The sequence below is a fragment of the Topomyia yanbarensis genome, chromosome 1 (assembly GCF_030247195.1).
Source record: "Topomyia yanbarensis strain Yona2022 chromosome 1, ASM3024719v1, whole genome shotgun sequence".
NCBI classification, from domain to species: Eukaryota; Metazoa; Arthropoda; class Insecta; order Diptera; family Culicidae; genus Topomyia; species Topomyia yanbarensis.
The window spans coordinates 169,478,231-169,503,349 of NC_080670.1; the positions used below are offsets into that span (position 1 = coordinate 169,478,231).

A 25,119-nucleotide genomic window follows, 5' to 3' on the forward strand; every position below is an offset into this window, starting at 1 on the left:
AATCTTTATGAATATGTGCACAGGTATCCCTTTTCTTCTTCCTTTTCCGCTGACCAACTGTTCATGCAGCGGAAAAAACAAATGTATTCACAAAGATCACCTCGAAAATACTAGTATTCGGGAGGATCTAGAAAATTGACCCCTGCACTGGTAAGTGGATAGTTGCCAAATAGTCCCAAAAACCAGTTATTTTCTATTTGTAGTTCATATTAAGGCATAATAACAGCAATAGCCGCAATAAATAGTTTTGGCCAGGATTCGACCCCAGTTACTCCTCTGTGCAGCTTGGCAATGTTTGATTCCAGAGAGGAAGTTTATTTTTTCCATCTGAGCGTTCTGATCCGCGTATAACAGCAATTAACTAAATAATAAGGGTAAAAAATCTGCTAAATTTCTTTTTTTTTAATAATTTATATACATAAAGTTGGTCGCAAATTGGCAACTCTGCTCAACATACAGTATTCTTCTCGTTATAAGTCACCCCCACTATTATACTACATATGCGTACTCTTATATTTGCCACTTACACTTTTCCCTATAATTTCGTGTTGTCTTTTTCTTAATCCTTTTTTTTTTAATCCGCCTAAACGAACCGTGCCTAAAAATATGGCTTAAAATGAAAACAGATTGCACAAGGTAAACATTGCGGGTTGACTGTAACATTCTCCGCTTCGTCTATACTGTGAGCGCAGACAAGAGAACCAGGCGCAAAAAGTGCGGTTATGTTTACATCTATTTTTCCTCTTCCTAACTGTAGACTTTCATATTGCTCTCATGTGCAGCAGCAAATCATGCGCTAGCTGATGTTAACGATAGTCTTGCAAGCGTGTGGAAGGACTAAATAAAAAGCAAAGTCTTTGCACTACTCGACACGGATCTTGAGTTTCTGTTTTCAACATACTTTACTGTCAAACCATAGCATAATGGTAATTATAACGATCCCAACTAGTAAATGACGGTAAGCTGCTTCGTTCTGCTGACAACTACCGCAGCCTAGTCTTATCCTTGATTAGCCTGTGTTTGATTTGGGGTTAAGAGTTAAATATCTGTCGTTGTGGGCATCCTGCTTGCGGAAGAAAATAGCACAAAGAACGGTCATGTTTTTATGGTAAACATTTCAATATTTTGAATTCAAGTTCGGCCTTTATTTGCATTAATATGACTCGTTGGTCATGGATCAGTTAATACGAAAATAAGGAAATATGTAAGAAACATATAACCAATAACTTTTACGACTTTTATTTTCGTTTCAAGTAAAAAATGGTTGGGGGTAGTGGGGATAAGCCCGACACTTTTACCCAAATTTTTGACCAAAACATATTTCAAAATGTTTTCACTAGTCGTAACCATGTTCTCGGATTTTGATGAAAATTTCAGCGTTTCTTTTTGCGTAGGTATGTGGAATGGACGAAACTGCGAAGAACATCTATTTGCCTAAAAAAACTATTTGATTGATGTGCACATAAAAATATGTAGTTATGCGTCATTTTTTGATTTATTTTGTCCAGTTTAATTTTCTGAAAACATAAACAATCCACCCGATTACTATTACATTGTAGACCCGACTTTATCAGCCCCCGATTTTGTCTGCCCCCGGATTTTATCAGCCTCATATACAGTAATGTTTCGATTATATCACGCTTATAGATCCATATATGTATGCATATATCTGTGCATATACACATGTATATGTACGTATCTTAGGAAGTATATGTAAATCAGTATGTATATATTTAAGTAAATATATATACCTGTGCTTATATATTGTTTTACAGATATATACTTCCATCGCTATATATAACTAGGCGTGATATAATCGAAACATTACTGTAAAAATAGTTTTAATGGACTCTAGCAGTTGATCGAAGCCAAAGTCGAGTGAATCCTTTCTTGGACATATTTTTCTTATCTTGAGGATGCGAAAGATGCAAAAAATCAAGATCAATTTATTATAAATTTTGCACTAGAAGGCCTTCTTAAACGAAATCAGACCAGAAAGGGTTATGAGACTACGACAAGGGGTTAAAAAGAAATTTTCAACAGCTACCTTGTCATTTTATCAGCCTACGATGCACCAAGGGACTGAGAAAAATCGGTCTTTACAGCAATTAGAGTCAAGAATAAAATTATCATGATGACTTAAATTGAGTAGCTTATACTAGGAAATAATTCTGACCAACTTTTAGTGAAGGCAGATTTGAGAAAGATCCAACCAAATAATTGGTCATATTATTGCAAACTATTGCAAGATTTGCTCTATTTCATAATGAAATTCCGTCTTGCAATGGTAATTTTATAAAGAACGAAAAGTTTCTCAAAATTTGATTGACTCTCGAATGTAGTTTGTTTAATACAAAAGTAACTTAAAAGCAATTAAGATTATTTTTCAGAAAACCAGTTTTAAGCATTTATGTTTAAGTAGATTCTGCATTCAGAACAAAGGTGATTAAAAACAAGATACAGTGAAGACCCGTTTTTATCATCCCCTTGGTGAATTTTAGGCTGATACAATGGTGGCATTGATAAAATCGGGACCTATATTTTTCTTTCTTTCTTTCTTTTAAGTGGTGATAACTTCCAGGCGTGTGTGACGTCATCAGATCATCAAAGCTTCGTCGCTTCATCGAATCCGTTTGGTCTTCAAGCATGCAGCGTTATTCCGTCAGTGTGCAGCGTTACTCCGCCAGGTAACATTTGCGGCAATATATCTCCTGCTGAAGCTTCAACTGGTAGGGGAACATGGGGAGACTTGACCAAGCGCAAAATTCTATTTTCGGCTATGGCGTCTTCTATTTGATTCTTAATTTTTTTTCAAAAATATTTTTATACTTGTTTTGATCCCTTAAGGTAATTTTGAAAGTTTGGAGTAAAAAATCCTTTCCTTGCAGAAAATATTACGTGATTAATAAATTTGCATTAAATGATGTAATTTTTTATCAAACTTTTTATGGACATATCTACTCGACTACTAATTACTATTAAAGGACTAATATACCATCTTAATCCTTGTGAAGCAGTGAAATGATCTTACATAAACTGGAACATTGGAATAGTTATTACTAGAATTCGTATGAAATTGAACGCAATAACTAATGTTGGGGAGACTTGACCAAGATTTTATGGGGAGACTTGACCAAGTGGCGATCAGCTGAAGAAAAATACAAAATTCCTAACATTTATTATGCTTTGGTATCTACTGTTAATGTTAATCACGCCATAAAAAAAATCCCACCCCAAACATAAGTCTTTATATTTTAAAATTTGTAAGCAAAGTTAGCAATAGTAGGATTGATTTCGTGACGTGTGAACATGCAATGCAAACAGTACAGTTAATCCTTAAAAAGAAATGCATTTAAAAAAAATCTAAATTTATCAAATGCAACTCTTTTATATTTTTTACTGCTACCTAAGGATCTCGACAATAGGGAAAAAATAATTACAGTATGTTTTATGTCATTATTTTTTGTGATGATTTTTCAAAATTCTCTTGGTCAAGTCTCCCCACGCCTTGGTCAAGTCTCCCCGCAATGGGGAGACTTGACCAGAAAAAACGATCACAGAAAAACTTTTGTAACTTTTCAAAAAATAAATTAAAAATTCTGCAAAAAATCATGAAGACGTGCAATAACTTTGTGCATTATATCTGAATGATTTTTGGGGGATTGAAGGCTTTTTTAGAGATTTATGCAGTTTTAGCTGAAAACCTGGTCAAGTCTCCCCGTGTTCCCCTACTGCTCGCCTTTTAAGTAATGGTACCTTCCAGGCGTGTGTGACGTCACCCGATTATCAAAACTTCGTCGCTTCATCGAATCCGTTTGGTCTTCAAGCATGCAGCGTTATTCCGTCAGTGTGCAGCCTTATTCTGTCAGCATACAGTGTTACTCCGTCAGCATGCAGCGTTATTCCGTCAGTGTGCAGCGTTACTCCGCCAGGTAACATTTGCAGCAGTATATGTCCTGCTGAAGCTTCGACTGGTACTGCTTGCCTTTTAAGTAGTGATAACTTCCAGACGTGCGTGACGTCATCCGATTATCAAAGCTTTGTCGCTTCATCAGATCTACTTGGTCAAGCTTGCAGCCTTACACCGTTAGGTGATCATCTTTGGAGTGATGTGGGGGAATTGGAGGAATTGACTCACGACGCAGACTTGAATGGTAAACTGACGATTTATTACCAGAACGTCCGAGGCCTACGCACAAAAATCGACGAAGTTTTCATTGCAATCTCTTCCTCCCATTACGATGTAATTGTTCTCACCGAGACTTGGTTAGATGATAGAATTCATTCTCGTCAGCTTTTTGGTGATTCAAAGGCTGTCTATAGAAACGATCGCAGTTTTATGAACAGCCGTAAATCACGCGGAGGGGGCGTACTCATAGCCGTATCTACTGCATTGAATAGTTTCGTTGATCCAACACCTGTTGATGTTTCGCTTGAACAGCTGTTCGTTAAACTGAAGTTACATGATCGTTTTGTCAGCGTAGGTGTAATTTACTTACCACCAGATCGTAAGAGTGATCTAGTCAGTGCAAACAACCATGTGCGATCAATTGATGCTGTTTTTTCTTGCCTTGGAAGTAATGACTGCGCATTATTGTTTGGAGACTACAATCAGTCTGGCCTCATTTGGGACACACATGACAATGTCGCACCAGTAGTCAACGTACTTCGATCTTACATTTCTACCGCTTGCGCTGCGCTATTAGATGGATTCAGCTTCAACTGTCTCACACAACTTTATAGCGTGGAAAACCGTTATGGTCGTATCCTGGACTTTGTCTTATTGAATGAGACTGCACTTGCCGACTATCAGATTCGCGAACCTGCCGAATCAATCTCTGTGATTGATGCAAATCATCCACCAGTTGAAGTTACTATCAGTCTGCCGAAACCTGTTATTTTTGAGGATATCCCGAATGATCTTGGTTTTGACTTTTACCGAGCTGATTTCTTGGGACTTGCATCAGCACTCCTTCATACAGATTGGCATTCACTTGAGGATACGGAAGATATTGACTCCGCCGTTGAATATTTCACTGCCGTGATTAATGCTCTCATGACTGATTATGTTCCTTTGCGTAGGCCAGCTCGTAAGCCACCGTGGGGTAATGCACATCTACGATATCTTAAACGGCTCAGATCTAAGGCACTTCGATTGTATTGCCGTACACGCTGTCGTTTCGCCAAATATCATTTTGCGCAAGCGAGTAATAATTATCGATCTTATAACCTTCTCTTGTACAAACGCTACTCCATTCGAACACAAGCAAACCTGCGCAGTAATCCCCGACAGTTTTGGAAATTTGTGAACTCCAAGCGGAAGGAGAACGGCTTACCTACTGATATGTTTTTGAAGGAGCAGACTGCCAATCTGGTTTCGGAGAAGTGTGGCCTATTCGCTACTCACTTTAAAAGCGCATTCAATGAAACAATTTCATCTGCAGATCAAATAGCGCACGCTTGTAGAGACACTCCATTAAATATTTCTCCTTTGAGAAGTTTCACTGTTACAGATCGGCAGGTTATTACAGCAATCAACAAGCTAAAATATTCAGTGACTCCTGGTCTTGACGGCATACCTTCATGTGTTCTCAAGAAATGCGCGAATGTACTAATTTTACCGCTGACAACTCTATTCAACAGTTCCTTCAGGCAGTGTCGTTATCCTTCCAGCTGGAAAATATCAATTATGTTTCCTGTATTCAAAAAAGGAGATCGGCGAAATGTTGAAAATTACAGAGGAATTACATCGTTGTGTGCCTGCTCCAAAGTTTTTGAGATCATAGTGAACGATGTGCTCTCTGCATCCTGCCAAAGCTACATTTCCCCTGATCAACACGGATTCATCCCAAAAAGATCAACTTCCACGAATCTCGCTCAATTCGTGTCATTCTGCTTACGTAATATGGACGCTGGTGCTCAGGTTGACACTGTATACACCGACTTGAAATCAGCATTTGACAGAGTTGATCACGCAATACTTTTGGAACGGCTGAAGTTATTAGGAGTGTCTCTTGACCTGATCCGTTGGCTCCATTCATATCTGAGAGATCGACCACTTGTAGTAAAAATTGGATGTGTGTTCTCTGCTCCTTTTACGAACAACTCGGGTGTTCCCCAAGGAAGTAACTTGGGAACACTCTTATTCACACTCTTTATCAATGATCTAGCCACGGTATTACCTCCGGGTTGTCGTATATTCTTCGCTGATGACGTTAAATTATACCTGATCATCAGGTGCATCAGGGATTGCTTAGCTTTACAACAGATCTTGGACACTTTCAATGAGTGGTGCTCCTTAAACTCGCTTACTATTAGTATTCACAAGTGCAGTGTAATATCGTATCATCGCAAGCACAAGCCAATTTCGTACGACTACTGTATTGGAGATCAACATCTTGAGCGTGTACGACAAGTGTGTGACCTTGGAGTCACCTTGGATTCTGCACTTACTTTCCGACCTCACTTCGACTATATCATTAACAAGGCAAACCGCCAGATGGGATTCATGTTTAAAATTTCGAATGAATTTAACGACCCTCTTTGTCTTCGCTCACTGTACTGCGCATTGGTACGGTCGATATTGGAATCTAACTCCATAATATGGTGTCCGTATCAAGCAACATGGATAGCAAGAATTGAAGCCATTCAAAGAAAATTCGTTCGTTATGCATTAAGACGCCTTCCGTGGCAGGACCCTATTAATCTTCCGCCGTACGAAGATCGCTGTAGATTATTAGGTCTACACACGCTTGAAACGAGAAGGAGAGTAGCCCAAGCTGTTTTCGTCGCTAAGATTCTTCTAGGTGAGTTAGATACGCCGGAATTATTAGGTCAACTCCACATCTATGCACCAGAACGTGTACTCCGTCAACGAAACTTTTTGCTGTTGGAACATAGGAACTCTCTATATGGTGGTCATGACCCAATTCGTTTCATGTCTGCCATATTCAACGATGTGTTTGCGGATTTCAATTTCAACGTGTCATCCACCACTTTCAAGAACCGGCTGCTAAGGAGTCTCTGACTTGACAGTTATTTACCGACGACTATTTAATCTGTAGTTTTATTTGCTGCTTTTCTTTTATATATGTTTTTTACTTTTTCTTTACTTTTTGTATTAGCCTGTTTTGTTACATTTTTTTTCTTTTATTTTTATTGTTAAGTTATTATTGTTATTGTTATGTATTGTGTATTCAATTGAAAAGATATGGGGTTTTTATGCCAATTTGAGAAGAGTTAATGTTTCACTCAAATTGGCTTTTCCCCATCCCCACATTCATTAAGACCAACCACGTCAGATGATAAATAAAATAAAATAAATCTCTAAGAAAAGAAAAATATGCTCAAGAAAGGATTTACTCGAATTCAACTTGGTTCGTCTGGTAGAGCCCATCAAACTACCAACTATCAATTTTCATATGAAGCTGATAAAATCGGGTCAAAAAGCTGACAAAATGGGGGGGTAGTTAAAATCTGGGGCTGATAAAATCTGGTCTTCACCGTATTCCTGTATTGAGTAGGAGCTGTTTTTCAACAAAAAGTATACTTCATAGCAAGAAAACAGATTGCAGTGACGAGTGTTCGAATGCACTTAAATTTCATATTGAGAGCGATATATGTAATCTGACAAACCTATGCTGTCTCAACAAAAATATGCCATACGCTGAAAACGTTCGACTCTAAAAATAGCGTGTTTGCAAAGGAACAACGAAAGAGTCATCTACATATTTTGAAACTGTCGCCGACCTCAGTCAAGTTGGTAGTTGAAATCTTAATTTGCGTTGTCATTACCTATGAGTGCAACGCTTTTCATTAGAGACGATGTATAAAAACGTTACAAAAATGGTTTCATCCAATTCTGAGTAGCTATTCCATCCTCAGGTGCATGTTCAGTTTTTTTGACAATCAGATGCGTTAAGGTTGGACAGAGAATGGGCAAAAATCGAAAACGAAAAAAGCAGTTTTTTCCACACCGTATGTTAGATCTTCATAAAAATCAATCAGCTTATGCAGAATGTTGTTGCAGTACTGCTGATTGATTTTTATGAAGATCTAACATACGGTGTGGAAAAAACTGCTTTTTTCGTTTTCGATTTTTGCCCATTCTCTGTTCAACCTTAAGGGCAGCAATCATACTCATGCTAGTCATACTTTAAAAAAATTTCACCATTCGCGGATTATACATTTCTACTGTAGCCCTTCACTTAAGTCCGGAAGGGGCATGATGACCACAAAATTTGCCAAGTAAACGATTTGTTTTCTTCCAAATTCAAATGTTGGAACAGTACAATACAAAGGCGGATAAGGATAAGCCTATATCTCAGTCAAACCCATCCGGAAGTGATACAACCGAACAAACGATCCCACCTGGCAAAAACAATCAACCATAACAAGAAACATTGAACCAACACAAGTAAAGCACATATTTTGAACTAATACGACCGACAAGGAGACGAAAAATTGGGTTGTTCAGCTGCGACAACATTGCGCTTAACGGTTGGCGTGACTCAAGTCACGTTTTCCACTGAGCGCGCGTCAACTGCGAGGAAAGGAAGTGTGGCTTTTTAACATTTGACTCTACGGTTCATTTTGATTTTGTTGTTTTATTACACCAGATTATGCTGGGAAGTGCTTTTTATAATACGTTTAAATTTACCGTCTTAAAAAGCAGTTGATTGTTGCAGTTGCAGTTGTTGATTATGATGTAAACTATGATAATGCTATACTGCCGTTATAAGCATATTTGTCCCATGTTCGATGGGATTCCCTATATACATGGGACAATTATGCGTAGAATGGCAGTATACGTGTGTAGTAAATGTGGAACAACTATATTTTATACGACGGTTTTATTATCACTGCACTATATTTTTAGCATATAAAGACCCGTTTTTATCAGCCCCTTGGTGAATTTTAGGCTGAAAGCCCATCCAACTACCAATTATCATATGAAGCTGATAAAATCGGGGTCTTTACTGTATTATGATAATAATGCACGTCCTTGGATTTTCTGCAAAGGATTGAGTTTGATTTCCTTTATCATATTTTTTCCTGCAAAAAAAACATGTTAACCAAAAAATTGAGTTTTGTGGTGTTCAAATTTATAAACAAAAATTCATGGCAAAGAATCAAAAAATTTTGGATGAAAAAGGAATCGTTGAAGTACACGAGAATGTAAATACAAACAATTCAAAAAAAATTATGAAAATCGAATGAATAGTTTTTGCGATATCACGTTCACCGCAACGGCACTTTTCAAACAACTTAGTTCCGAGATAATTGCGTTTAAAGTTTTGTGTTAACTTCATACGCGGAAGAACCAACGCGCTGCGATCCGCTGTAGTTTGAAATCTAGTGCTCCGATCTGGATGAAATTTTGCACCGATATTTTCAAAAGTAAGTACTCTCAGAATATTCAATAAATTTTTTTCGATTTTTTGGGTTCCAACTTTGTATATAACCTCTTAATTCATTATTGCTTTTTTATGAATAACATGATAATAGAACATATACATCGCCTTTACATCGATCGAAATTAAAAGCAATTGTGTTTGATCTTCGAAAAGTGACAAAACAATAAGACCACTTTACAGCACTACTGTAAAAAATGAATTAAATGAAATACTAATCCAGTCTGAAGATTCTATCATTAGTATTCGGCAGTATAGCCATTATTTCTGATTACTTATAGAATTCTGCTCGACATTGACTGAGCCACAGTGCGACACGTGGTAATTTTTTTTTATTTCGATTATAGAGGTTTTAACCTTGCGGTCATCGACCTCTTTTCGCGTTAGAAAAATCTTTTTGGAAAAATCTCTAACCCTATGTGCGGGGTTGAGAATCGAAACCAGGTGAGCTGCGTACAAGGCAATCGATTTATCATCTACGCTATGCCCCCTCCCTGGTAATTAGAATAGCGGACAATACTTCTTGGATATTTCTACATTCTTTATTTCGAGGTTTTGCAGATCCAATAATTTTTTTAACGATCTACCGTCTATAAATTTGATTTTATTACTGTGTGACCATTCACATATTCGTGTGTGAATGGTGATTCTTCTTCGCGGGCCGTGAATGTGAATCTTAATTTGCAGTGCATGGCTCAGATGCTAGAAGAGAGTGAGGTCCCCGATATCGCTAGCTTCCGATCATGTAGAACTTGTTGTCTAGTGGATGAGCGTTATTTTTTTGATTTGTCCAACTGAAGGCATGAACCTAAGCTTCAGTTCAGTTTATCAGCGGGTTGCTATCAGTGTTGCTAAAAGAGCGAGAAGCCAACACACCCTCCTCGTTCGCCAGCGAGCGCGAGACTAGCACTGTATGCTCCCTACTGCTGTACACACGTTTTCGAAGAACTCTCAAATATGTGACGATCAGCACGAGCGGCAAATATGCTTGATTCATGTGAGTTATCTGCCTTCGCTATAGGCTCGTGTGTCACTTGCACTCTTGTCGGCTCGCTAGGTTTTAGCTCTAACGGCGAGTGGGTTCCCATGATGGGACTCCTTGGCTGCGAGTTTTCACTGCATGCCACCCACTCCCGTGTGCTAAGCACTCTTTACAGCTCTGAAGATGTTTATTAGAACAGCTCGTATACACTCTTTTAGCAACTGGGAGCGCTCGTAAAGGAGCGAAGGGATCAGGTACGGCATTCTGATGAAATCCTAGAACAATGCATGCAAAAACTAACTAAACTAACAGTGCGCGCGTTCGCATTAAATTGTCTTTGAATACATACGTTATCTGTCTATACAGGTTTGTACCGGTCGTATTTAAAGAACAAATTAAATATATTGTTTTTCATATTTTTTTTAAATATGTAAACAAATTATAAGTGCGGTGTCTTAAATAAAACTTGTCTTTTAAGGGGCGTCTACTATAAAGTGCTCAAACTGAAAGTAATTTTGTTATACGATTTTGATGGCAAGGTGACAATGGACCTCTCGTTAAGGTTTATGTATAGGGTAAAGAGCCTACTTTCACCATACTAAGCAGGGTGCCTCACTAAATCATTAATTTCTCGGCCTACAATCAATGGAATGCGAAAAAATTGACATCAACAGCTTTGCTTCGTTATTAAAAACCAATATAATAACACAAATGCGATGAAAACAGTGAAATTCTCGTGTTTGAGCGCAACGAAAACTCGAATCGTGTGTCCTTATTGTTGCGCTACCATTTGACTCAATGCGTTGAACAAAGGGTGATAATAGAAACATGGCGAAAATGGGCTCAACACCCTATATTCATTATGAATGAAAAAATTTCAGTTAGGCAAAGCCACACATACGAGCGTTCGAAGAGAAGACGTTCAACCATTTCCATGTCGAGGAATGCCGCCGAGGATATGATAACTCTTGATACAATTGTCTGAAATAGGAAACTCAATAAGATTTTTAAAACATAGACTTGTAGTTACTCGATGAACCAAAAAAATATAGAACAGTTGGAATTTCGGAAAATAGCATAAGAAAAACCGAAAAATAAAATTCGTTCACTTTTCTTCAAAATAACGAGGAAGATATTTGTATTCCATTCTCCCTTAGTTCATCGACTACATATGTTATGCATTCTCATAAAAAATCAAGTCAATTCGTTGAATGGTTTTTGAGTTATCGGCAATTTGAAAAATGCGTTTTCGAGAAAGATGCTCTTAAAGTTGCCGATAGACTGAAATCGTTGAAACGCATGGTTGTTTAGAACAAAAGAAGATCAGTGTGGCCACCGAGATTGCACTGGGCTTTTCTAGAAAAAACATTAAGCGAATAAAAAACATTAATGTTTTTTTACCCACTACACCAGGCAACCCCTTAACCTTGCGGAAGTCGCGCTAGTGCACTGAGTGCACACTGCTCTGAAAATCTGGCGAAATCGCCTTAGAGCAACAGCGGCTGCTCGTTCAGTGGGCCATAAGTGCGACTTCCGGAGGGTTAAGGAAATAATACCACATATTCTATAAAAGTCCATGCTGGGTAATGGGTTTGCATTTTTGTACCGATTATACACTTCTGAGCAGAAGTAAAGGGCGTATATTACGCACTTCTGGGCAGAAGGGAAGCATGTATGTGATATCCAGCAATAAAATCTAAAGCTTTTTAAGGATAGCTTCTTTTTTGAACAATGAAAATTGGAAACACGAATTTAATATAATTTATTGAAAAAAGTTAAAAAAAACTAATCTGCTACTACCAATTTTACTAAGATGGTGAATGGAATAAAGTTCCGTCCCACTAATATATAGTAAATTATCGTGAGTAATTATTTGAACAGTATTGTGCAAACTGTTTTTTCGTCAAGAAGAATCAGTATTACCGAAAACAATGTTGTTCAGTCATGTTCAAATCTCAATTAGTACAGATTTATAAAACTTTGGTATATACTTGTTGAAGTGATCTAAACCTAAGATTATGTGTATGAATAAAAGAAGCAAGTGAATCACGATAGTAGGAATTAATTCAGAGATATTTTATTTCTTTAGGAATTTTAATTTTCATTTAAATTCAGCATTTTCAAAATTTTCATTTTCTGCATTCCACCAAAACGCTCAAAGAGAAACTATTTTCATTTAAAGTTTGATTTTAATAGTTACCTTAACTATTCTTTACATTTTGACTATTAATTCTATAATTTATGCATGGATTATCGTAGACGGCACGAACGTTTGTATGTTAACGTGCTTGCTTGTGTGAGCCTTTGCATGTCTTGTGTGCTAGCGTGTATGTAATTTCGCGTTTACAAATTTATTTGTATAGTCGTGTTGTCGTTCACATATTTCTAATATATTTTTTTTATTATTTTTAGGATGATGCGATTATAGGTATATACAGCGAGCTGGGGCTTTAGAGCATGCGCGATCCGCGATTGTATGGGAATTGGCGTTTGTATAAACGCAGTTGAGATTTTAATTTTGTAGGTTCTAACAAGTTAAGTAAATTATCGGGCGAGATCGCAGGACAACTACAAAAACTAGCTGCTCTAGTTCTGTAGCAAAACCCGAGCCCTACTGGACACGGTAGAGGCAACGCAAAGCGATCAGTCAGAAACCACCCACCCAAGATAAATCACCAGCAATCTACGCATTCTCCACTTCGAATTGACCAGAAATGTATAAAACGTGGAAACGCGGAACCATATCCAAGAAAATCCTTCTCTGAAAATCGCTTCTCCAGAACCCAGGAAATCTCCAAGGAAAGATCGAAAATTTGGCCACAGTTCCCTAAATTGTACACCCATCGAGGCAAAAGGAAAAATCAACCGCTACCTCTGCAAAGCCATGTTCCATCCTGATCCAAAAGGCGTCCAAGCTCCAAAAAGGTTGCCCCCAAAAAAAGGAATTCTCTTCGAAATGACACCGTGCCCGACGTTTCGCGCACACCGAAGACATACGGCGTCAGGAATACGAATTCGACCCCGAAACCCTGAATGGTCTTCTCGCACGGGTGAATTCCCTCGACCCCTGATCGCCTCACGGCTATGCTCGATTGAACCCATATTCCGCACAGCCCCCTATCCACCTCCCGCACGGTTCTGATGGGCGGCTTGGCTCGGCACCCCTGTTCAACTAACGAGTTTGAATCGCTAGTTGGAACGACTGAAAGATGTTAATGATGTGAATGTACTTGTTCACCTGTTGTCATTTTGATTGTCAAAATAAATTTGAAATTTTGGCATTTAGATGTGGTTCCACTGGACGATGGTACCACTAGTGAAAGTCCAACAAAAAGCGATCCAATTAAAAAGTGTCCAGCTAGTGACTCCAGACCGTATAGTTTGTGCAATCTAAAGCACGCGTTCTCAGTTTGCTTCCTCGTCTCGTACAGAGCAGAAGCCAAAAAAGCGGAACACTTGCGAACAACATACAAACAAAAAATACTACCCGCGCCGCTCTAACGTATTCGTGCAACATATCTACACACAGCAAAGTTCTGTTGCACCTAACTGCAAGTGAAATGAGAGACTTTTCGCATACCCGTCTTGGATCTTCAGTACTCGAGGTGGAACAAATGATCAAGGTGAAAATGGATCTTGATCTTACAGAAGTTTCAGACATCCAGCTGCACCATACTAGGCAAGTAGTTCTAATAACGTTCAAATCTTTAGCCGATGCAGAAAGCTTTGTAGAATAGAACAACATTCCACATTACGACGAATATGAAAACGTCAAAACCAAGATTCCCGTGTGTATGGATCTTGATCTAACGGAAGTACACCTACATGATCTGGCACCTCGCACTAGCACGGATTATACTAAAAGATTCATGTCGAAGTATAAGGCAATGGAATCCGTCTATAACGACATTTGGGGTAAATTTTTCCCTGGCATCCTCAACGGTGTTCGGATTGTACGAATGCGGATGAACTAATTCATATCGTCTTACTTGACTTTCGAGGGAAAAGCAGCAATAGTAAATGATTTTTTTAAAATTTTCTATTATTTTTTATGCATGGTAATTTTTATTTTATTTTATATTCATATATTCGCCAAAAAGGCGAATGACCCTTGGGATCGTAACCTTAATAAATAAACAGAAAACTGCATACGCCCTAAGGCTGCCAAAGATCATTATTACATAGCTAAGGCATACCGAAAACCAGAACGAATTATGTCCCGTATTTATCAAAATAACAAGGGTTTTACAAAAAGTCGCAGAATTTGCATGATCATATTTTGAAATTTTGCACTGGAGACCTTTTAAATTGAAAGGACATATCCGTGAAATGTTTCCAAACTGTTTCGACTGTTCATAGGCGCCTTACAGAAACCATGCGAGATTAATTTCATTCAATTTTTTTACCATTGCGCATAGGTACATAGTAAAAACGTCCTAAACATCAAAATAAAACAAATTATTTTCTTCTGTTCATGCGATTTATTTTTGACGTTGGATTTGAAAAGTATAATAAATTAAAAAATAATTGGAAACTTTGTTTATTCTAAAGTAGCATGCCATTTATTGGTTTTAACCACTTCAAGCCAATGCAGAGGAGTATTTGAGCCAAAAAAAAAAAAGCTGGCCAAAAGCGAAAATTCCAAACTCGTGTAATAGCTTCTAATTCAACATGACTTAAGATACATACAAACATAATTACAATATAATTCCATATGAAAACTTCTTAGCGCATCTTACTACACTGATTTCCATTCATTATCGTTTCTTTTTTCGTGTAATAAATCCTATTAATGCTTTTGGCCAGCTTTTTGATACAAATACTCTTCTGTACAATGGTTTGTTAATACAAACTAAAGCTTGCCGCAGTGTCGCATGATTCTTGGGCCCGAAAAAACGACCTATGTGAAAGGTCCTATAATTTTTTCAAAAGGATGCATAACACTAAATGGCTCAAAAACTACAATAGCCCTAAGCATTCCATGTTTTTAGTATTATTTACCTGAAGAGCACAGTCCTTGGACTATATTGGCAAAATTGTACATTCAAAACACATGTTGGTTCTAACATAGGGATTTGCTTTAGGTCCATGAAACTTTACCCTCGTTTATCTCAGTTCGAGCTGAATGTCACTTAGGACCTTTTGAATAAATACTCACAAATAAGTATCAATGTTTATTCTTAGAATCAAAATATAGTAGAAATGTTGAAAAAGAATTGCTTTGATATTATGTATTGGTTGTTGTCCTTACACTTATTTTATCACGTGATTCGAAGCTGCGACGATACCGCTGCGATATTATCGTCAACCAATTTGTTTTGTTAATAAATAAAAGAACACTGACTAATGTTGTCACATCGATTTTTTTAATTCGCTGCCGCTCAGTCGGCTTTAAACTAGCTATAGCCCCTATGTTTGAGTAAATCGGGCAAACGAAAGGATCACAGGTTTGCTTTCTATTCCGCCGGAAAGATTATCAAAGACTCGTTCGACGGATCCTCAGCGGCTTTGCGCCGCTTCTGATCCTTGGCCTCGACTATGCGGACAAGCTGCATCATGCCAGCTCCGCACCATAAGCTCACATGTTATGGCAGTATGGCATTGTTATCAGTGTTAAAAACTTATTTTTTCAGTTTATCAAACTTTGGTAATAAATTTTACATTTCCGCTCTCGGATTCGGTTTATTGAGGTTAAAATACACCATTTTAGCAAAAAAAACGCATTAAAAATGGACCTCTAAACATAAAGTCTCTAAACTAGACAATTACCAAAATGTGTTGGCAAATGATTTTAAAATGCATGAAATGTCAAGTCCGATGCCAAAGCAAAAAAACATTAATTGGACCGTTGAATTTCCCTGCGAAGCAGAAAACCAAAAATGCGGCTACGCATAAGTAGAATGAAAAAAGCCTTATTACCCTATATGCGGAGTTTTGAAACCGTTTTTCATAAACGTGAAATATAACACTAATAACAATCGGGTCAACGACTGACATTATTTCCGCTGTTTGATAGGTACATTTTAGAGTTAATTTTTGCGCCACTCTTAGGTGTTCGGGTACAAGTCATCTTTCAAACCATCACGTGTCCAGTGAAAAAACGCACAGCGCGGCGTTCGCTATATTAATGCGAACGATGTTTCAACTTGGTTTGCATGATCTACACATAAAATGATTCAACATTTATTTCGATACCGCATGTGGCAAGTCCACTTTCAATCCAACGCAGACAACACGACAGAGCGCGCCGGCTTTCGGGCTTGATTCTCGAGTTCGGAAAAAGTTATTTATCCAATCTACACACAGACACAGGCTAAATATACCACTACCCTTCAACAGCTAGCCAGTTAGCAAGCCAGTCAGCCAGCCAGCCAGCCAGCATGGTGTATGTAGATGCACTGTGTTATTTTACGGGTTTTGTTGTTTCTTCATCGCGGCGGTGCGGCCGATCTGTGCTGTCCTTATAAAACATGGAACCTGCTTTCAGTAGTTGCCTTCACGCTAACTCACTGTTGCTAGGTGCCCTCCGAGCTCCAACACACTGCTTGCTTGCTCACCCGTCCGTACCGCACAGCTGAACGCACCATCAACAAACAGCGCCGAATCACAGATTCGGATGAGAAAGAGAAAGACAAAACACGAGGGGAAGGAGGGGTGAAATGAAACATGTAAGGATTTTTGTTATTGTTTCGATAATTTGATAGTGTGCTGTTTGAATATCTGCAAATGAAAATTCAGTGTCCTATTTATTTATCTATTTATTTACTTATTGTCATTCAATATGTTGAATTTTATTATTTTATTGATTGAATTTTATATTCAAATATAATAAAAAAAAATTTACCCTCCCCGCGAATAAACAACAAAATAAAAAAATACATCAATTATCAATTAGAGTTCACAAATGAGAATGTTTTTTAGGATTTTGTATGGAGAACGACTTTTGTACAGAACGCCGCTCGGTCGTTCTTAACCCATACTCCCTCTAACATTATAGTCAGCCGAGAAGGTACGCAAAATTGTTTTTATTTCTAGCTTTCGACTGTGATGCCGGATAATGCTCAATTACTAATTAATTTATAGAAATACTTCTACTCATTTCTATGTTTAAACCAACTCGTCGCAATGTACAGTTGGTTTAAATCTCGAAAAATGTGCTCGTTCTGAACAAATACAGAATTGCTAGTTTTGGAGGAACACTATCTTCAAACATACGAATACGGCGCACAAACCAACTGTCAAAAGTTCTTTTTGAGGGAAAATTCCAGACAAACCGCTATTAACCGAACATAATTCACAGCAGTCAACGAAACAGAAAACTTGTTTTGTTCACCTTCAACAGCCGCGAGTGGCAGGTCACGGTTTGTATGAAATTTCCCACCAGGTGATATTTGACAGATGGCTTATTCGCAATAATCATAAGTTTATCGGGTTTGGCGTTCTCGTTGTTTTGAAAAGAAATCAAAACCTAAGACACCAAAACATAAGTTATCATTATGAGATCTCACCGGCTTTTTGACGTCGCGGACGACTAAAACATTGATGGCGTCGATCACAGTGCAGTGTAAGAGGCGTGATAGTACCGTAATAATCAAAAGGGAAAATAAAGAGAAATTCTCATTTGCAGATTGATTATAGTTATAATTTTATTACGCATGGTCGCAAAACATAAATTTTCGTCAAACAGTAGTTTTTGAAGGTTGCATTTGAAGAAAAAACAATGCATGCACTAATTCTACAACTTGACACATGTTGGATATTTTGAGCGAATCAATGGACCCAAACTGACAACTAGGCCGATGCACACCGCCCGCGTGGTACATCCGCTCTGCTGACCGGAGACCAGCATAGCATGCAGTTCAACACACCACACACCTGTTCAGTGATCTCCAATGTGGTTGGTTCTGTTGCGCTATAATATCTACCAGAAAACCAAACAGTGCGGTCCAGAAATTAAGTATGTGATGCAACACAACGCTAATAGATCACAAGTACCGTGTTTATAGTCGCTATATTCACACAGACACATGTGTAGTCACATCTCACTGAAAAGGTGATGATGTAGTGAGCAACACTCAGCACCGCAATCTCATCGCGTAAAGTATACATATAATGGGGCAAAAGAATTATGGAGGGGGCGAGATTTTATTTGTTTATCATAATATGAATAACAAAATGGTTCCCGCTCTGTGTCATAATACATCTATGAAGAACTCTTTTAGTAATTGTTCAGCCTAGATTATGCTTATTTATTGCCTTGAAAACAATCAACACTCATCCTAGAACTGTAGCAACAACACATTGTTTATCATCAATAAAAAAATGCAAGCCGAACATGTTAAACCCGTTTTTTTTAATTCAACACTCTAGTTGACACGTGATTAAAAGTATGTCGAATTTTACTGATCTTATATCTATAACGAATTACAAGAACAAGATTAAATGATGTAGCTCACCTGTAAATTAACTCTTGCGTGGATATTTTTTTCACCTCGTGGAAAATTATCTGCACTAAGTCGAACAATTCCGCAAAGATGAAATGAATATTTCCAGATACAGACACACACTCGCAGTTTTCCTACTATTCACACAATCTACTGGAAAACAACAATCACTAGGCAAAGATCGATACCAACGCAAGCGAACTTTTTCCAGGTTATTTTTCTTCACATAACACTCCTCGCGATTCACTTTTTTTCCCGATTTTCACTGGCGGGTGATCCAACTTTTCCAAGTTACAATGATTTACAATTCATACGGTGGGATGGATGTATCTCGTCGAGGAAACTACAGCCTTCAATGTTTATGTTTTTCCTCCGAAAATATTAGGCTGTGGAAGACAGAAAAATAAAGTTATCAAACTGCGAACCAAACGAAAGGCGAATGCCTGGCACGGGCACGGCTCTATTTTGATATGGGTTTAGTGGTTTTAGTAGTAGTGGAGACAATCGACGTCATGGCTGCCAGTCAAAATGGGTGGACAACCCGAGTAAAAATTAACATTAATATCAAAAAATATTGTTGATATGGTTATTACTATTTACGGTGTTTGGCGCAAATTTTTATGGAAATCATGACTTGAAGCGTGTGATGTCTGAAGCAAACTCTAAATTCTTTAAATGCCTCGCAATTTTCGAGGTGAAGCACTTATAGCACTTGCACTTATAGGCTTTGCTCAGAATTTAGTGTAGTTTCAATCCATCCAGGTCCACGCATGTGAATTTTCGCACAAAGAACGTTCATAGGTACGTTTTTGATAAGACCCTTATGGAACCGCTTTGCGTTTCATAAATCTCCGAATCGATAACTAAAACGTAATTTATATGTGCAAAATATTTATATGAAACAAAAAACCTAATATTCTAATATTATTTTGATGACACAGAGTTGTAGTTTATTGAGTAATTTTCCATATAAAAATACGAAATTTGAACAATACAAACTCGTGCAATATCCCGCTCCAATGATTTGTGTGAAATTGGTCCTAAAGTTTGAGAATGTGTTAGTTTGAACCTTTTGGGTAGTACACAGGAGGGCAAGAAACGCCTGATTTTATCAAATTTTGATTGCGCAATATTGAAAATTGTGCAAGTGATAAGGAATCCTTGAAGGCATCTTGAAAAAATGTGGTGTACATCGTAACTCAAAATCTACTGGACCAATCGTTTAGTTTTTCTTCACTTAATTCCTCAGATAACTCTGGAAGCTTTTCGTCAAATTTTTTAGCGGTATTCTTTTTTCAATAACTAGACGATTTTTTAGCGACATTCGGTTTTTTGGATGCAATGCCAAGAAAAATTCAAAAATCGAGAAATGTGGAGAACTATTGTGCAAAAATTTCCGGTACAATTTGGCTTAGGCAAAACAATTTTTAAAGGAGGCGCCTTCGGAGATTTGAACTATTTTGCAGTTATTCGAATGTCGATTTATTATTTGGAATTTGATAGAATATACTAACATACTAATACTCACTGCATTGCCAAAATATTCTATTAAAAATTATTTCTTTTTGACTGAATGCTCGTTATTTAAATGAAACAAAACGGGTTTCTTTTAATCGTAAACGGTAATTTTGTAAGAATGGCATAGAAAAAACAACCGACCGCCACATCGATTTCGTATTTTGTTTCTCACATTTTAGATTGGTTAAACGACTTCTCCACATTTTTCTTAGAAGATGTGTTCTCTAGTAGTTAAAAAAAAGATTAAATCGGTTATAATTTCTTTACTTGATACTAGGCGCGAACTGACAAGAAGAAAATAAAATTAGTAACTCTTGGCTGAGATATGGCCAGTTAAAATGCCAGTCGTTCGTCAATCAATGTTGTCTCCGACAAAAATCGTAGTTGAAGCAGACGTGGTTTTCATTCATTCACGCGACTCAATACAATTTTTCTTACTTTAAATATTATTTCTCGATAATTTTGCACTTTGCTAAATTTTCCTTTATATTACGTGTAAACGTACCGATCATCAATTATAGATATCAGGTTAGCTCACAGTTTTAGCAATATTACCTCGCCCGGCTGTTTGGAGTTCAAATTGCTGCCGTTTTGGGAAAAAGTAAATCACTCTCGGTGGCCGCCTAGAGTTTGAACACAAAAAAAACCTATCTAAATAGGGTAGACGTGCCCTTATTCATCTCATTAGTCACGATGTCAATCTATTTCGCTGATAACTCGGCTTAAACTGATTGGATTGTGCTTAAATAGGTATCAACATCTTTGCTTCTTTCCTTAAAAGCAGATCAATAAAATATCTGGTTTGAAAGATGTAAAATACTCGCGTTTGAGCGGAACAATAAGTCGAGTACAATGAGAGGCGACGCGTGGTTCCACCGTCAACCTGTTCAATATATCACGAGGACCCTCAAAACATCACGAAATAAGCAGCTGATCAGAAACGTCTCTAGTTCGATTCCATTACTTTTCTGATCATATGCTTATTTCGTTGTCGATTCCATCCAACATCTAACGAATAGGACCAATGAATTTGTGACAGAAAACTGTTCGCCGGATCTGAGCAAAACAAATTGGTTGTCAAAACCCATTAATGAGTTGTTCAACAAAAGTCTTGTAGAATGCTCAATATACCGTAGAACAAGATAACATCAGTAGACATATTTTCAGTATATAAATGCAAAAAACAATTTCTGTGAAGCAAAAGTAGACGGTTCATTATTATCGTTGAACCAACTAAATACATACGCGCTTACTAGTATGTCCCAAGGGCAGAAACATTTTGCTAGGCTACCCAAGAAAACAAGCGTACAACCGACAGCTATGAACTTATGACGCAATGTGTTTAAAAATTATAAAGCGCTTTCGTTTTGCACACAGCTCCAACGCCCATGTGGACATAGCAACAATGCACGCTGGTTCAATATTTGATTTGAACCGGTGCAAAAGAGAATAGAAAAAGCATACGCCCATGACACTCACCCTGCTATTCCATCCATCGCTCATAAAGGTGGCTCCATCCAGAGCATGCGGTAAGAGTACGTGCAAGTTTCTGGTTGAACCGGTCATGGCAAAGTAGAAAATCTCTGAATTCTACTCGCTGGAGACGCTGAGTTGGTTTATGGTTCAGATCAAATCTAGAGCTTCTATTCAAAACGACACATCTACAATGAGTGACTCTCTGTGTTTTCTTTCTCTTTCGATTTTTAACGACGTAACTATATCACTTATCACTTATTTCACAGTACAGATCGAAAGGTTTTGGCTAGGATATTATACAAAGAGTTGAGGGATAAATGTTAAAGCGACCGAATTACATATTAACAGAAGAGAAAGTAAACAAAGAGTCACTCATTGTAGGTATGTCGTTTTGAAAAAAAATGCTCTATAAATTGTCGAACTTCAAGGTTTGGATATTATTACTTTCATTTAAAATAGTTATCGTGCTACTGTTAACTCAAAATGGGTTTCGAGTCGGCTGATCTTGGCAACCTGTTCAATGAACAGGTTGAACGTACCGACGCGTCGCCTCAATGTACCCTTATTCATCCTACCATTCGAGCTAATGCGTTGAATATAGATAGCAGACACTGCTCTAACTAATGTGTTCAAATGGGTGGGATGAATAGAGGTGCTAAGATGAATTAGGGCACAGTAACCCTATCTATGCTCTGAATATTCGCATACTTGGAGACTAATTCACCGCATAAAAACATCCATTTCGTGGTCGCATTGCCTGCTTGCAACGAATCCTAGACCAATACTTGTCCTTCAATCCAACTACATGATACTTATGTCGTTGAGTCGTTGGACTTCCATTAAGCAGGTATCACATCAACATTTCCTATTCTATCCTAAGTATCAATGAAGATGATCTTGACCGGCAAAGGCGATTCTCACGCTATTCAGCTTTTTGTTGGTGGCTGCGTCCCCAAATGCACACCCCACTTTGACAAGTCCAATGTCAATTTTGACAAATCATCCGTCTTGTCAAATTTGACAAAACGTTCTTCAGATTCAATTTATTGATCGTGGTAATTAATCAGTCTTATAATGTAATTGGGCGATTATTATACTGAGAAGAACCAATCAGCGACACTCAATATAGATGAAACTAATAAGTCAGGTGAATTGCAACCATTTTATTCGGTACACGCGGTAGCTGACAATTGTCAATTTTTGGTTGGGAAATTTTGTTACAAATTTGTATCCAAAATCAATTTGTGAACAAACATTGTTTAGGTTTAGGTACTGTATCGTTAGAAGATGCTTTTTAGGGTGATTTAAAAGCAAGCTTCATATGTGCTATTATTGGTCATTTCATGTTTAGGTGAGAGCAGAGGTTCTAATCCCATAATTCTCTCGACACTTTCCAACAGCTGAGAATATGCTTATAAATAAATTCGCGAAGAAAAATCATCTTAGAAGGCGAACTAAAACTAAATAAACTAACAAATTTCAATTTGACATTTAACGTTTGAATTGAGAACATAACTGAGTCAGCAGGGTATGTGACAGCCATGAAACTCAAGGCTGTTGAGACCGCTTGTCAAAATTGACACTGCTGACAAGGTGTCAGTGTCAACTTGTCGACTCGTTGGCGACTTGTCAAAATAGTGCGCATTTGAAAACGCAGCTACCAGCAAAAACCTGAATTGCTTTATTGAACACAAAAGAGATAATGTCCATTCCCGTCTTACAAGTGAGTTAGTCTATTTATAGGCAACATGATTATAATCATTAGTACGCAATCATCGAATCCTCGTGTTAAAACGTATAAATTTTGATTGACGATTTCGGTTTTACTGGTTGCCCTGCCCCGATCAACCTTTTACCCACACTGATGCACTCCCGTTGCACCCCGCACTTCTTCTTTTCGAATGTTTGTGTTTACATTTGCATGTCACACATCGCACAACAGCTCTCGCCGACAATATTTTGATTATAAAACGTTTCGTCTCTTTCTGGCAGCTGGGGCGACCATAGTGCCAGGGCAAAATACTCGCAATCATCATGGACGATGATCAAACAGAACTTCGAGATTCCGTTCACACCAATACACACGTTGGAGCCGCGGCGCAAGAGCCGAGCAATGGGCAAAAATCAATGTGAATTTTTACATTTTTCGAAGGAATGTGTTGTTTTTCTGCCAACATAGCCCGGTTCGTACATTCAGCCGGCTTTGCTAATTTCAATTAAATTTTATTCTCAAAATGGACACCTACCACTAATGCACACAATTCTTTCAATTTTTACAATTTGTAACACTATTTACTGATATTTTCAGCAATTTTGTACAAGAATCACACACGAATTTCTTCACTGCGCGATATTTAACCTCGACTCGAGTGAGGTCTGCAGGGTGGCCAGATTGATATCGGCAAATTCATTATTATCGGTGGATTGTATTTTTGTTCCAAAAACGTAGTGTTGACATAAAATTACAAAATATTGAAACACGAAAACGACATAAAGACCCATTGAAGAAACTGACAACAGATTTTTTAATTGTTGGACAATCCACACAGTACCCCACCATCTACGAGATTTCAGGCCAAACCCGTATGAAAATGGATGATGGTATAGACTTATCCAGCTGCGATGGTATTGTACCGTTTTGACGTTTGAAATGTATTGTACCGTTTTTACGTTGAATTGGGAAAACAAATCGTTAACACGGAGTATTGTAAGGAAAACAAACGACTTCTGGGCTTAAGGGGAGGGCGGTAGTATAAAAATGCGAGATCGCAGTGTGCGTATTTTAAACATCAAATATCTCAACGGACTGTGCCCCAAAACAGTAAAAAAGGTAGAAATAAGAAAATATTGGTAGTTTCCCCTGGTTGTCTGTGAATCGGTAGGGAAGCCCAAAATTGTTGGAATATGCGATAAATCCGTAGGTCTGGCCACCATGGAGATATCTACACGGATACGAAAAACTACCAAAAGTTGAGCGCTTTTGATTCAATCTCGGGGTATTGTGGACGAATAAGGTAAAATTAGGTAAACCTTATTGAAGATAGTTTCCCTTTAACCACGGCAAAAACCACAACTCATTGACAGGTATTTTATACTCAACCTTGAGTTAAATATGCGTACATTTAAGTTGAATCTACCTAATTTTGAGTATACCTCAAACAACCCTTTTAAACATCTTATGATTCAAGAGCCTAACGACCTGTTCAGGGTACCATCCAAACAATATGAGTAATCGTTGCACTATATGAGTTAAAGTTCGTGTATAATATATATTGTTTTATTAGGG

The 25,119-nt window shown here is 37.8% G+C and overlaps 1 protein-coding gene across 3 annotated transcripts in view; it reads right to left on the reverse strand.

The window, feature by feature from the left end:
• LOC131680808 (forkhead box protein K2-like) overlaps positions 1–24,234 on the reverse strand; it is a 49,344-nt gene extending 25,110 nt beyond the window's left edge. For 2 of the 3 annotated variants that reach the window (XM_058961546.1, XM_058961520.1), the window contains exons 1-2: positions 24,080–24,234; positions 18,852–19,225 (exon numbers count right to left, since the gene is read on the reverse strand). The gene's annotated coding sequence lies outside the window, so the exon portion shown is untranslated. Of the gene's footprint in view, positions 1–18,851; positions 19,308–24,079 lie in introns of those variants that run through there. The other variant, XM_058961527.1, reaches the window with a different exon arrangement.
• Positions 24,235–25,119: the final 885 nt, after the last annotated feature.